This window comes from Ovis canadensis, chromosome 20 (assembly GCF_042477335.2).
Source record: "Ovis canadensis isolate MfBH-ARS-UI-01 breed Bighorn chromosome 20, ARS-UI_OviCan_v2, whole genome shotgun sequence".
Lineage (NCBI taxonomy): Eukaryota > Metazoa > Chordata > Mammalia > Artiodactyla > Bovidae > Ovis > Ovis canadensis.
This window is the reverse complement of record NC_091264.1, coordinates 32,614,725-32,628,820: the sequence shown is the minus strand read 5'-3', so window position 1 is coordinate 32,628,820 and position 14,096 is coordinate 32,614,725. Positions and strand designations below refer to the sequence as shown.

Sequence of the window (14,096 nt, the reverse complement as noted above, 5' to 3'; positions counted from 1 at the left end):
CTAAATATAAAGGAATGCATGATAGCAACTGAACCCTGAACCCAAGCCCCTGCTGGGCTTGGAGACTTGGTTCTTCCTGGAGGTCCTGGGTGGGGAGAACCACATGACCCCATCCAGGGTCCCTGTTGAGCCATCACCTCCTCTTCCAGGGCTCTGTTAATAGGTTGCTCCTAGTCTAGACATGTACTATAACTTATTTAAACAATTCTCTATAAATTAACTGCTGAGTTTTTTCCAGCTTTTTTTCTTCTTTTTTTTTTTAAAGAATTCTAAGCAATTAGAAAAGATGCTGTAATGAACATCTTAGTTCCTCTCCCTCACCACATCTGAGCTGCTGACTCCCGGAGGTCCCCTCACTTCACCCTCCATTTATCTCATCTCTAACCACACTTGGCCCACATTTCTTCTCAGCCCCCAGTTCATGTCCTGGGGCAGAAGATGAGCCAGAGGTTTGGAAAATGTGATCTCCTTTCTCCTCAGGCCACACATCCTCCTTCCTTACAAGGACTCATTTGCTTTCTTCAGCCAGACTTCCCAAACACCAAGCTGTATCATAAGAACTTTTGACTGGAAGTCACGGAAAACCCAGCTCAAAACGGTTTAGATAATGCAGGAAGTTTTCATTTCATAAGAAAAAAATGTTCTGAGGTAGGGTGGGTCCAGGGTGGTTAAATGAGTGGACCTACCACTTCATCAAGCACCCTGGTTCTTTCTGTTTTTCTGCTCTGCCCTCAGATGTTGGCTTGCTCCTTAAGTACTATAGTTCTCCTCATGGTTGCAAGATGGGTGCTGAAGATCCAGACATCACATCCAGATATGATATGTCTGGAGATTGAAGAAGGACCATCTTCTTCTGTGGGTATATTTTTAATAAAATTAATATTTATTTGACTGCATTGAATCTTAGTATTTTTATTGCATTATGTGAGATCTTTTGTTGCAGTGCATAGAATTTGTAGTTGTGGCTTGCAGGCTCCAAAGTGTGTGGGCTCAGTAGTTGCCATGTGCGGGCTTAGTTGCTCTGTGGCATGTGGGACCTTAGTTCCCAGATCAGGGATTGAACCTGTGTCCCTGGTATTACAAGGCGGAAGTTTCTCTGGGTGTATTTTTTAGATCAAGTAAACTTTTCTCTGAAGTGCCAGTAGCAAAATTTACCATTGACTCTCATAGGCAAAGGTTAAGGCACACGCACATTCCTTGGTTAACTCTTGGTAGGGAGAATGAGGCTTCCCTGTCTAGCGAGGCACCGGGCTGCAGGAGGTGGGCTGGGTTTTGAAGGAGAAAAGGGGTCTGGGGACAGAGACTGAATAGACAAGCCATAGCGTCTGTCACTGGGGTAGAGAAAGTCTCCCTAATGATGGATAGACTCCATTTCTGTGTTTCTCAACCAGCTGGGCCTGTGGCTGCTGCTCTGGAGACTTAGCTTGAAACTGATTCAATTAGAAAACATTTTTTAAAGGAATGAGATATGGTTTCGCCCTGGAGGGATTTTGCTGCAATGCAGGAGAGGAGAGAGCAGGGCCAGCGTACATGGCCTGGGAAAGAAGACTAAATTTGTTGAAACTGGAGACAGGAAGTGCTCTAACCTTTCTGAAGCAAGAAGTTGATGAGGATTCTGGTTCCTGTTGGATTAGATGCAGAGGGCAGACTGAGATGACCTCTGAGCTGGGCTTCCCCTAGAGCTGAGGCCAGCTCTGTGTCAGGGATGGGGAGACCAAGTTACTGGAGGGACAGAGGTAAGGCAAGGTAAAGCCACTTCTCCCAAGTCAGGGTTCCCTTTCTCCTGGCCCTCAGGTGGGTCTTGTCCTTGCCGGTGAGTCATAGAGGGACAGGAAGAAGAGAAGGAGGGCTCTGAGTCAGGAGCCTACCTGGGGAGAAAGGAAAACACAAAAAAGGAAGTGACTCAAGGCCTACAAGGCAGATAGGTGGTCTGTGGTGCCTGGGGACAGGGCCTGGGGGTGTTGGCCGAGGGCGAGGGTCCCCTCCCCAGAGGCCATGGTGCACGCCATGCTGGCTATTTCCGCCAACCATGTTTCCCACAAAGCCTTTCCCTCCTTACCACAGCAGGCTGGCTGCCCACTTACCCACAAACCGAGCTACCAGCTGTTGCGATTCCTGGCACTGGTCCACCCCCTGCATCCGGCAGGGCTCATCACCTCTGACCCTAGAAGTTAGGTCAGTCCCTTCCCCTGCCTACCCCTGGTCTGTCTTCCCTGCCCTCACACCCAGAAGGGAGAGATGCTGGGGCTGCTAGTGGGTGGGGCTCTTCTGAGCAAAGCAGATCCATCTGTACAGACATGAGGCTGTCCTCGGGGTCAGAGGTGTCAGGGTCACATCCAGGTGGAGTGATGGGGACAAAGGCAGTGGGAGCACAGGCCTTGTGAACCACTGCGTCCTCTGCTGGGAGCGAGTCAGAAGGGCCTTTGTTCTAGCCACTGGAGTTCGGGTTTGAGGTCAGGGCCCCAGCTAATAATAACATGATATTTTGCTTCCTTTTACCTCTGTTCTTATGCATTGAACTTCCTTAGGAACCTCTGAAGGAGGAGTGTGACTGGGCCAAGGCATAATTAAAGCATACTTAAAAAAATTATTTATTCATTATTTCGGGGCTTCACTGGGTCTTTGGGCTGCACTCGGGCTTCCTCTAGTTGCTGAGAGCAGAGGCTGGTTTCTGGTCACGGTGAGTGGGCTTCTCACTGCAGAGGCTGCTCTTGTTGTGGCTCATGGGCTATAGGCATGTGGCCTTCAGCAGTTGTGGTGCACGGGCTTAAGTTGCCCTGCAGCACATGGAATCTTACCAGACCAGGGACTGAACCTGTCAATTCCCCTGAATTGGCAGGCAGATTCTTAACCACTGGACCCCTAAGGAAGTCCAATTAAAGTATATTATATTAAATTTTATTTCACAAATGTTAGGCCATATTACAGGTAGGAATTCCCAGGTGGCGTTAGTGGTAAAGAACCTGCCTGCCAATGCAGGAGACGTATGCAGAGATGGGGGTTTGATCCCTGGGTCAGGAAGATCTCCTGGAGGAGATCATTTTTTTTTTTTCACTTATTATCTAAGATAATAATAAGTGAAAAAAAATGAGTTGCTAAACTTACTTATAATATGCATGCATTGCTAAGTCACTTCAGTTATATTCGACTCCTTGCAACCCTATGGACTTTAGCCTGCCAAGCTCCTCTGTTCATGGGATTCTCCAGGCAAGAATACAGAAGTGGGTCGCCATGCCCTATCCTTCGACAATAGTACATATAGAAAGCCTCCTTATTCTTTGTAATAGCTGCATAGAATTTCACTCTAACTAAGACCCTTTAAATGAAACTCTGGGTTGTTCCCCGAACTGCTCCTTTGCAAAAATTATAAACAATGCTGCAGTGAACATCTTTGTCCATTTATCTTTGGGCACATGCAAAATGCTTTTACAGGATAAAATCCAAGAAGTTGAACTTATAGGTCAAAGAGTATGAACATTTAAAATCTCGTAGATAATACCTAATTGTTCTCCACAATGTACTAATTTCCCCTCCATCGTGAGACAGCCTTGTAACCATAACCTTGTGTGGTATGACTCTTCTTAGGGACTTTCCTGGTGGTCCAATGGCTAAGACTCTGTGCTCCAGATGCAGGGGGCTGGTGGTTTGACCCTTGGTCAGGGTAACAGATCTTACATGCTGCAACTAAGAACCTGTGTACCACAACTAAGGCCTGGTGAAGCCAAAAAAAAAAAACCACAAAAACTTCTTCTTAATTGTTGCCAATTTGATATGTGAGAAATTATGTCTTGTTTCCATTTGCATTGAAAATTGTTAGTGAAATGGAACATTCGTATATTTTTATCAGCCAGCGTGTTTTTTGTGAATGACCTATGTATCTTCTTTACCTGTATTCTCCCACTGGATTATTGTCTTTTCCTTATTGCTTTATAAAGGATGTCTTTTTTTAAATCAGGAAAATGAGCATCTTGTCATACATCTTGTGGGTGGTATTCTCTTATTTCATCCTTTGATTTGTGTATGGAGTTTTCTTCTTTTGATTTCTTCATAGATCTGTTTACGAATCTTCTCTGTTGTGACTTCTGTTTCGTTCTGTGACTAGGAAATCCTTTGCTACCCCAGGATCATAAAAACATTTACACACATTTTCTTCTGGCATTTTTATGGCTTTAGCTTTCAAATGTTTTCTTTAAAAAAATTTTTTTTTTTAATCTTTGATCCTGTTAAAATTTGTTTCAGAGTCAGGAGTGAGGTAGGGAATATAGATTTATTTCTTTTTGTCCTAGTGTCTCAGTATGGTGAATTAAATTCTTATGTTGATTTGGATCAGTTTATTCAGCATTCTTTACTACTGATCTGTCTGCCTGTACCAGTCCCATACTATTTTAATTGTTATAGTTGTATAATATTTTTTAAAGTATTTTATAGGGCCACCCCCCCTCCCCTTGCTGGTTTGCTTCTTTTCTTTCAGGAATTTTCTGGCTGTTCTTTTCTGTTTATTTTTCCAGATGAATTTATAGTCACTTTGTCACATTTTATTTTTTAAAAAATCTATTGAATTAATGGATTCATTATGGGAACTTTGACACGCTTTCACTGTTACTGATTTTTTATCCAAGAACAAAGGCTTTCTGTCTCCATTTATTCAAGTCCATGATAAAGTCCCTCATTTGGATTGTATAGCTCTTTCCATGTATCCCAGCACATTTTTTCTACACTTCATGTTATGATTTTATTGACTTTGTGCATGGGACCTTAATTCTTGTGTTTAGGAAATCTTGTTATTAAAAAATTTTTTTAAAGATAATTTTTAATGTGGAGCATTTTTAAAGTCTTTATTGAATTTGTGACAATGTTGCTTCTGTTTTACGTTTCATTTTTTTGGCTGCGAGGCATGTGGGATCTTAGCTTCCTGACCAGGGATCGAAACTGCATCCCCCGCTTTGGAAGGCAAAGTCCCAACCACTGGACCACCGGTGAAGTCCTGGAAATCTTGTTTTTAAGCTAGTCACTTTACTAAATCCTTTGATCATTACCAGAAGCCTTTTAGCTGATCCTCTTAGAATATCCATGTATAGAATATCATCCAATGATAATAATTATGCTTTCTCCTTACAATATTTACACTTATTTTATTTTTTTTATCTAATTGCATTGTCAAGTAACTCCAAATTTATGTTAAATACTCGTAGTGGTATTTGATGGGGACAGCTGACATCTGTCTCTCATATGGAGCTACTTCTAGACTCTTCCCATAAAATATGTTGTTTACATATTAAGATTGTGGGTTATGTTGAGTTTCCCAGTATTTGGCCTCCTTGCTTTTCTGAAAGGAACCACATTTAGTCTTCATGTATTCTGCTTTTTTATTAACCCAATCCTTTTGAACTGTGGTGTTGGAGAAGACGCTTGAGAGTTCCTTGGACTGCAAGGAGATCCAACCAGTCCGTCCTAAAGGAAATCAGTCCTGAATATTCATTGGAAGGACTGATGCTGAAGCTGAAACTCCAATACTTTGGTGTATCATTGGAAAAGACCCTGATGCTTGGAAAGACTGAAGGCAGCAGGAGAAGGGGCAACAGAGGATGAGATGGTTGAATGGCATCACTGACTCAATGGATGAGTTTGAGCAAGCTCCGGGAGTTGGTGACAGACAGGGAAGACTGGTGTGCTTGGGGTTGCAAAGACATGACTGAGTGACTAAACTGACCTGACTGAACAAATATACCTATCCTTAGCTCAGAGCTTCTTCCTTGGTTGATTATTCCCCTTTGGAAGCAGAGGTGTAGAGATAGAGTGGAGGTGCGAGATCAGGGGAGAAGCTAAAGTTCAGGATGTGGGCTCTCAGCCTCCAGTCCACAAGGGAACAGATCCACAAGAAACCCCTCCAAGACTGAGAAAGGAAATAGAGCTGAGTAAGGAGAAAGTGAAGAGGAGCTAAAAAGCCTCTTGATGAAAGTGAAAGAGGAGAGTGAAAAAGTTGGCCTAAAGCTCAACATTCAGAAAACGAAGATCATGGCATCCGGTCCCATCACTTCATGGGAAATAGATGGGGAAACAGTGGAAACAGTGTCAGACTTTATTTTTTGGGGCTCCAGAATCACTGCAGATGGTGACTGCAGCCATGAAATTAAAAGACGCTTACTCCTTGGAAGAAAAGTTATGAGCAACCGAGATAGCATATTCAAAAGCAGAGACATTACTTTGCCGACTAAGGTCCGTCTAGTCAAGGCTATGGTTTTCCCTGTGGTCATGTATGGATGTGAGAGTTGGACTGTGAAGAAGGCTGAGCACCGAAGAATTGATGCTTTTGAACTGTGGTGTTGGAGAAGACTCTTGAGAGTCCCTTGGACTGCAAGGAGATCCAACCAGTCCATTGTGAAGATCAGCCCTGGGATTTCTTTGGAAGGAATGATGCTAAAGCTGAAGCTCCAGTACTTTGGCCACCTCATGCGAAGAGTTGACTCATTGGAAAAGACTCTGATGCTGGGAGGGATTGTGGGCAGGAGGAGAAGGGGACGACCGAGGATGAGATGGCTGGATGGGATCACGGACTCGATGGACGTGAGTCTGAGTGAACTCCGGGAGTTGGTGATGAACAGGGAGGCCTGGCATGCTGCGATTCATGGGGTCGCAAAGAGTCGGACACGACTGAGCGACTGAACTGAACTGAACTGAAGGAGTGGGCCTCCCAGGGGGCACTAGTGGTAAAGACCCTGTCTGTCAATGCAGGAGACATAAGAGATGTGGGTTCAATCCCTGGGTCAGGAAGATCCCCTGGAGGAGGAAATGGTAACCCGCTCCAGTATTCTTGCCTGGAGAATCCCATGGACAGAGGAGCCTGGTGGGCTACCATCCATGGGGTTGAAAGAGTTGGACACAACTGAAGCAACTTAGTGCGCACCCAGTGGGTGGGGAGGGCCAGTGAAAGGAGGAAGACTAGTGAGAGCTAAGGAGCAGGGGGCAGAGGGTCTTAGAAGGAAATCAGGGGCCCTTCTGCTTGTCCTTGAAAGTTTTCTACCCCTCTATCGCCTTCAGAGTAATTTCAAGTCCCAGTCTTTTTGAGGAGACATGGGTCTGACCCTCAGGTTTTTCTCAGGCTGATGGAATCTCCACAGGCGGGCACACCTACACTAGGGGAGTTGAGGCAGGCTAGAGGAGCCCCCTGGAGCTGCCAGGAGAACCAGGAAGACATCCAGCCTGGTTTAGTTACTTCTCAACATTTGGACTTCACTCAGTGCTTCTGAGAGCAGTAAGCACTCCTCCCATCTCCTGCAGGGTTCTGAGGGCTGGTTTTTTTGTTTTTTTTGTTTTTTTTGTTTTTACATTTATCTATTTATTTAATTTGGCTGTGTTGGGTCTGCAGACTCTTCATTGCATCATGTGGCGTCTTTTATTGCAGGGCCTGGACTCTTGCAATGCTCAGGCTTAGTTGCCTCACAGCATGTGGGATCTTGTTTCCCGACCAGGGATCGAACCAGTGTCTCCTGCATTGCAAGGTGGATTCTTCACCACTGGATCACCACAGAAGCTGAGGGCTGTTCTTTTGTCTAAAAACAAGGCCTTGCTCCACCTTCCCTCCATTTCCTGATGCAGTTGTGGGGTCCTCTGGCTATGACCCATTATTAGGAACCTGGCTGACTTCATCATCACCTTTGGGTGAACTCTGTGGTGCCCAGGGTTAGGGGAGGGAGGAAGGGACTTTCCAGTGTGGTCCATGTTGGGTGCAGGGGCATCAAAGTGGCCGAGGGCACCTGTGTACATGATGGGCTGAAGCCAGGTCTCCAGAAAGAGACGAGAGGGCTTTTTAGATGTCTTCTCTGCACTGGCCTTCCTCTCTTTACAAGAAGGAACAAGCCCTTGACTCAGAATCTCTGCCTCTTCCAGACCCACAACCCCCTCCCCCTTCAGCTCTTAATTGATCCAGTCATTTAAGAGGAAGGGAGGTGGTTTTGTGGCTGTGTTCATATGATTGAGTGAATATAGACACATCCCACTCTTTCCTCATGAGAGATCAAGAGCATAGACACAGGTGTGGGGGGTAAACCAAGTTTCAGGAAAAATGAGGAAGAGAGTGATCAGTCACTCACAGGAGGCAGGCTGGACTGAATGGAGTCATTCCCCGGAGGCAGGGGACTGAATGCAATGACCTCTGGATGCTGATGATGCTGTATTAAAGAATTCTTGAGTCTCTGCTACTTTTGGCACATAGTAGGGGCAACTGGGATGAACTCCATTTCCCAGCCAGAGGAAGCTGGGAAAAGAGTGTGAGGGGAAACGGTCAGCCAACAGAGGCTCCTGCCATCAGGCTAGAGTGAGTGAGTGTTAGTTGCTCAGTCGTGTCCGACTCTGCGATCCCATGGACTGTGTGTAGCCCACCAGGCTCCTCTGTCTGTGGGATTTCCCAGGCAAGAATACTAGAGCGGGTTGCCATTCCCTTCTTCAGGGGATCTTCCCCACCCAGGGATCGAACTCCGGGCTCCTGCACTGCAGGAAGATTCCTTACCATCTGAGCCGCCAGGGAAGCCCATCCGACTGGGGCATGGAGGAAATCCAGCTCCTCTAGGGATGGCAAGATCAAGGCAGACCCTACCCTGGGGGTGTTAGGACTCTGGGTGGGCACTTGAGGGAGGGGTTTGGATAGAAAGAGGCCAGATGGGCCCCTGAGTTTGGACCTGGAGTTGTGGAACAAGGAGGGGTGCATTCAGAATGAGGAACCCTTAGGGCATTTGAGTTGGTCCCTACCAGCCACAACCCAAAGGGCTTTTCCTAGAATCATCTTGCAAAATCATGATGGATTCTTAAATGACGTGGCTTCCTGTGGAAAAGTAGGTGCCCCTGGTGAGCCCTGGTGAGTGACTTGGCATGAGTCTTACTCATTTCCAGTTCTTCTCATTTTCTGCATCAGGCCCAGGCCCCCCGGCGGGAGAGGGGGTGAGCTGCTAGTAAACACATCCCAGATGTGCTGTGTGAGACGAGCCAAGATGGTGCGCCACTTGGCTGCTTTTTGGAATAACAGTTTCCTCGGAAAAGCCTTCTTCTTTGTGTAGACGGGCTTCCCTGGTGGCTCAGATGGTAAAGAATCTGTCTGCAATGCAAGAAACCTGCATTCAATCCCTGAATCGGGAAGATGCCCTGGAGAAAGGAATGGCAACCCACTCCAGTATTCTTGCCTGGAGAATTCCTTGGACAGAGAAGCCTGGTGGGCTACAGTCCATGGAGTCGCAAAAAGTCGGACACAACTGAAGCGATTTAGTGCACTCTTGCCCCAAAAGGGGATACATGTTTCTTATAGCAGAGAGGGAAAAATCAGAAAATGAAAGACAAGGAAGAAAAGAAAGAAAAAAATAAATGACCGCTGTCCAATTACCCAGAGAAAACCAGATGCAGTATCTTGAGGCTGGTATTCATTTCTCTGCAGCCATAGCAAACAACCACAAACTTGGCAGCTTTAAGCAATACCCATTTATCATGTTAGTTTCTGTCGATCAGAAGTTTCAGTGTGCTTGACTAGTTTCTTGGTTTAGGGTCTCAGGAGACGGACATCAAGGTGTCGGCAGGGATGTTTTCCTTTCTGGAGGCTCGGGGAATGCATCTGCTTCCAGCTCATTCAAAATTTGGCAGAATCTAGTTCCTTGCAGTGTGGGACTGTTTCCTTGCTGGCTGTCAGTTGGGAGTCCCTAGCCTGTAGAGACCTCTCTCTGGTCATTGCGTGAGGCCCCTACATTTCAGAAGCAGCAATGGCACGAAGTAGCCATTGGACTTTACTCATCGGACTTTCTCTGACTTCCCTCCTATCATTCTCCTGTCTTCCTCTTTTGCCCCATCTTTCTTCTACTTTCAGCCAGAGAATGTTCTCCGCTTTTAAGGGTTTATGTGATTAGACTGGGTCCACCCGGACAATCTAGGAAAGCCTCCTTATTTTAAGGTCTGAAACCTTAATCAAAAAGTCTCTTTTGCCAGGGAACATATTAATAATACCCTTACAAATTCCAGGCATGAGAGCAGAGACATCTTGAGGGGAGGGTTTGACGTTACTTGGCCCACTACTATGTTTATGCTTTCCATCTTTTCTCCAGGCATATTATCTTTGCAAAGAAATATTTGTAAAAGCGTGCAGTACTGTTTGCTGGCAACTCAGTATCATTTCCTTCCCCCGGTCTATGCTTTCCTCTGCCCAGCAGGGGCTGGAAGCCAGGGAGCTACAGTTCTCAGAATCCCCGCCAGCCTAGGAGAGGCACTTGTACTGAGATCTGGCAAGAGGGAGAGACGCATAAATCATAGCATTGTTCTCTCAGCAGCTGAGGGTAGGTGTGTATGCTTCGGCAGATAGAAGATTCTGGAGCAGCCTTCAGGCATTTTCTCTGTGTTGGGGCTCAAGGCTCAGGTGTCCTGCGGTTTCAGCAACTTCCTAGCATCTAAAGGCTTGCCGTGAACCGTACAGCCAGCCCTTCTACGGCTTTGTAAACACCTCATTCTCAGTACTAAATCCCTTTCTGTTTGAAATGCCTAGAATGGTTGCCACGTTCCTAGCGGACCGATTACAGGGATCTTGTTGACCCTAGCAATTTATAACCTGCTAGTTTTCACTTTGTAATAGATCACAAAGATAAACCTGTCCACAGGTCATTCAGTATTTTGAGCATATTTTTTAAAATCTAGGTTTCCCTGTTAGTCTCTCAGTAGAGTCTGACTCTTTGCGACCTCATGGACTGTAGGGGCATGCTACCCTGTCCTATGAATGTGCCATAATTTAGGCAACCAGTCCTCTGGTGTCAAACATTTAGAGTGCTTCCTGTCTTTCACCCTCAGAACCCACACTATCAAGAACATCACTAAGCCATGAAGCATCCTGCCCTTCCAAGAGTATTTACAGAGAATATATTATTGAAGTGCAGTATTTAGTTAAACAGCAGTAGCTTTTGGAAAGGCTTTATGCCCATATGCGGATAAGTCATCTGTATTTTCTTTCCTTTCTCCTCCCACCTCTCCAGCTATGCATTCTTGGTCTCCTTGGCTGCTTTCTTCTCATCCTTCTGACCTCCAGCCAGTGGAGAGCCCTGGGACTCAGTCCTTTTCCCTCTTCTCTTTTTTATCTATACCTGTTCCCTTGGCAGGGCTTCCCTGGTGGCTCAGACAGTAAAGAATCTGCCTGCAATGCAGGAGACCTGGGTTTGATCCCTCGGTAGGGAAGATCCCCTGGAGAAAGTAATGGCTACCCATTCGAGTATTCTTGCCCGGAGAATCCCATGGACAGAGGAACCTGCTGGGCTATATATAGTCCATGGGGTCACGAAGAGTTGGACAGGATTGAGTGATTAACACATATACATATTCCTTTGGCAAATTAACTTACTCTCATGGTATTTGTATGTTGATGATGCCTTTGTTTCTGTCTTAAGCCCAAACTATTTTCTTAAACTCCAAACCTGTGTATTCAAACTAGCTTCTTGGCATCTCTGCCTGGATGATGGGAACATCAAAATCTAAACTCCTGTCCCTGCCTCACAGACCAGCTTTCCCCGCAGTCTCCTCATCCCAGCTCCAAGGACAGCTCCTTCCTTAAGTTGCTCAGACCAGGGGACTGACAGCTTCCATCTCTCGGAGTTCTGGACCACCAGAGAAGAAGTTCAGCCGCCTCACTTGAAGGATGCCATGGAGAGGATCCCAGCATTGTCCAGCCTTCTAAAAGCTCTCACCTGGCACAAGTGAATGGAGCTGTCCTGGATATCCGAGACCAGACCAACTATCAACCAAGGAGCCCCATAGGGCACTCCATGTGGAGCAGAACTACCCTGTTGAGCCCAGTCTCAATCCCTGACCCTCAAAATTGTAAGATATAATAAAATGGAATTGTTTTAGACAATAAAGTTAAGCTATAGTTTTAACGTTAGATTTCAAAATTGTTGTGTTAGGCTTGGAGACAAATGTTACATAGCAATAAATAACCAGAACATTTATCTACCTAAAATAAAAGTTTGTTTAAAATAAAAAATTGTTTAGACAAAAAAAATCTATAGTCCTCCTTGAAACCTCTTTTTTTTTTTTTTTTTCCTCATACCCTTTGTCCAATCTGTGAGCAAATCTGTTGGCTCTAACTTCAAAATGCCTTCATCTTCCAACCAGTACTCAGCAGCTCCACCATTACCACCTAGTCCAAGCCGCCATCCTCTCAGCTGGGTCATCGCAAGAGCCCCTCCTAACTGAACTCTCTGCTTCCCTTCCACTCAATCTATCCTCAAGAGCAGCCAGTGTGATCCTGTTAACACACAAACCAGATCACATTGCTCCACTGCTGAGAACCTTTCAGAGGCTCCCATCTCCTTCAACATTCTTATATGTGACCCACAAAACCTCGACGGATGCCTCCCCATTGCTGCTTGGACCTCCTCTCCCCACTCTGCTGCTTCTTCTTTTTTTTTTTTAGCATAGAATTTATTAAAAAAAATTTCCTTTTTTAAAGAAATTATTTTTGGCTGCACTGGATCATCATTGTTGTATGTGGGTTTTCTCCAGTTGTGGTGAGAAGGGGCTACACTCTAATTGCGGAGCACAGGCTTAGTTGCCCTAAGGCAACTAAGTTCGATCCAGGACTGGGGATCAAATCTGTGTCCCCTGCATTGGCAGGAGGATTCCCTGGACCACTAGGGAAGTCCCCCACTCTGCTTCCTTAATCTACTCCAGCCACTTGAGCCTTCTTGTTTCTCAAAGATTCCAGGGAAGAGCCTTCCCCAGGAGTTCACATGACAGGTTTCCTCACCTCCTCAGGTTTTCGGTCAAATGTCTCCTCGTGATACCTTTGGAAAGTGACAAACCCTAGTCACCCTGACACCCCCCTGTTTCTGCCTCATTTTTCTCCAGAGCTCTTATCATCACCATCTGGCAAATATATATAAATACAAAGCTCATTTATTTTATTGTCTGTCTCCTTCCATTAAAATTCAGGCTCTTTGAGAATGGGAAATTTCATCTCTTTGGTTCACTGATGCATCCTATAAAAGTCCCAAGAATAGAAGGCACTGGATAAATATTTGTTGAATAAGTAAGTGGAGTTGGTGTTTTTCTTTCAGTGGACTCTTTGGGAAGCACATTATGGTTTACAATGTAGATCTCACTTCACCTCAAAGACTCTGACAAGGAGGGATGGTGCAGGGGTAAAGAACACCACCTCACTGTGACCCCTTTGGGGCTATAGTTTCTCATCTGCAATTACAATAACCATCTCATAAGGTTGTTGTCAAAACTAAGTAAGTAAAGTGAATAATTGTCATAGTACCTGGCACCTGTTCATCATTAAATAATTATGTTTGTTTATTGCTGCTTTATAGTAGGCAAATCTAAGGCTCAGAAAATTTAGGAATTTGCTCAAGGTTACTGGAGAAGGCATTGGCGACACACTCCAGTACTCTTGCCTGGAAACTCCCATGCACGGAGGAGCCTGGTGGGCTGCAGTCTATGGGATCACTAAGAGTTGGACATAACTGAGCGACTTCACTTTCACTTTTCACTTTCATGCATTGAAGAAGGAAATGGCAACCCACTCCAGTGTTCTTGCCTGGAGAATCCCAGGGATGGGGGAGCCTGGTGGGCTGCCATCTATGGGGTCGCACAGAGTCGGACACGACTGATGTGACTTAGCAGCAGCGGCAGCAGCTCAAGATTACATGGTAAGGGGAGGAGTGAGGTTTGAATTTAGGACTTTTGGTTCACAATATTTTCTTTTTTTTTTCATGTTTACGAGTTTATTTATTTATTCAACAAGGATTTATGTAGCATTACCATACCCCTGGTGGCTCAGAGGTTAAAGTGCCTGCCTCCAATGCCGGAGACCTGGGTTCGATCCCTGGGTCAGGAAGATCCCCTGGAGAAGGAAATGGTAACCCACTCCAGTATTCTTGCCTGGAGAATCCCAGGGATGGGGGAGCCTGGTGGGCTATAGTCCACAGAGTCACAAAGAGTTGGACACGACTGAGCAACTTCACTTTCCCTTTCACCATATACCAGGCACTGTTCTGAACCCTGCTGTTGTTGTTTAGTTGCTAAGTTGTGTCCTATTCTTTTGCTTGGCCCCAAGGACTATAGCTTGCCAGTCTTCT

General features: G+C 45.6%; 1 long non-coding RNA gene across 2 annotated transcripts in view; it reads left to right on the top strand.

Moving 5' to 3' along the window:
• The window catches only part of LOC138425123 (uncharacterized), a 49,803-nt gene extending 37,790 nt beyond the window's left edge, over positions 1 to 12,013 (top strand). For both annotated transcript variants that reach the window (XR_011251109.1, XR_011251110.1), the window contains one exon: positions 11,512 to 12,013. This is a non-coding gene — a long non-coding RNA (uncharacterized lncRNA). The remainder of the gene's footprint in view (positions 1 to 11,511) is intronic.
• Positions 12,014 to 14,096: the final 2,083 nt, after the last annotated feature.